Source organism: Fukomys damarensis, unplaced genomic scaffold, assembly GCF_012274545.1.
Source record: "Fukomys damarensis isolate Sample0158 unplaced genomic scaffold, DMR_v1.0_HiC HiC_scaffold_34, whole genome shotgun sequence".
Classification (NCBI taxonomy): Eukaryota; Metazoa; Chordata; class Mammalia; order Rodentia; family Bathyergidae; genus Fukomys; species Fukomys damarensis.
The window spans coordinates 22,749,263-22,749,525 of NW_022900946.1; positions in this window are offsets into that span (position 1 = coordinate 22,749,263).

Consider the following 263-nt stretch of genomic DNA (forward strand, 5'->3'; position numbering starts at 1 on the left):
CCCCCCCGGGCCCCGCCCCGCCGAGGGAGGCCCCGCCCCACAGGCCCGGCTGGGCGCGTCACTTCCGGCCTCAGGCGAGTGTGGAGCGGCCGTGGTTTCTAATCAATTTCTACCTGGGCGACCTGAGCGCTGTGGTCCTGCCCCCTTCCGGCCACCCCACTGCGCTGGTGAGGCGTTTCTGCTCTGAGAACATGAGTGGGGTTGAGCGAGGGCTGCATGTTGGTTCTTTTTTAAAGACTGAGCCAGCTGAGGCCTTCAGCCTG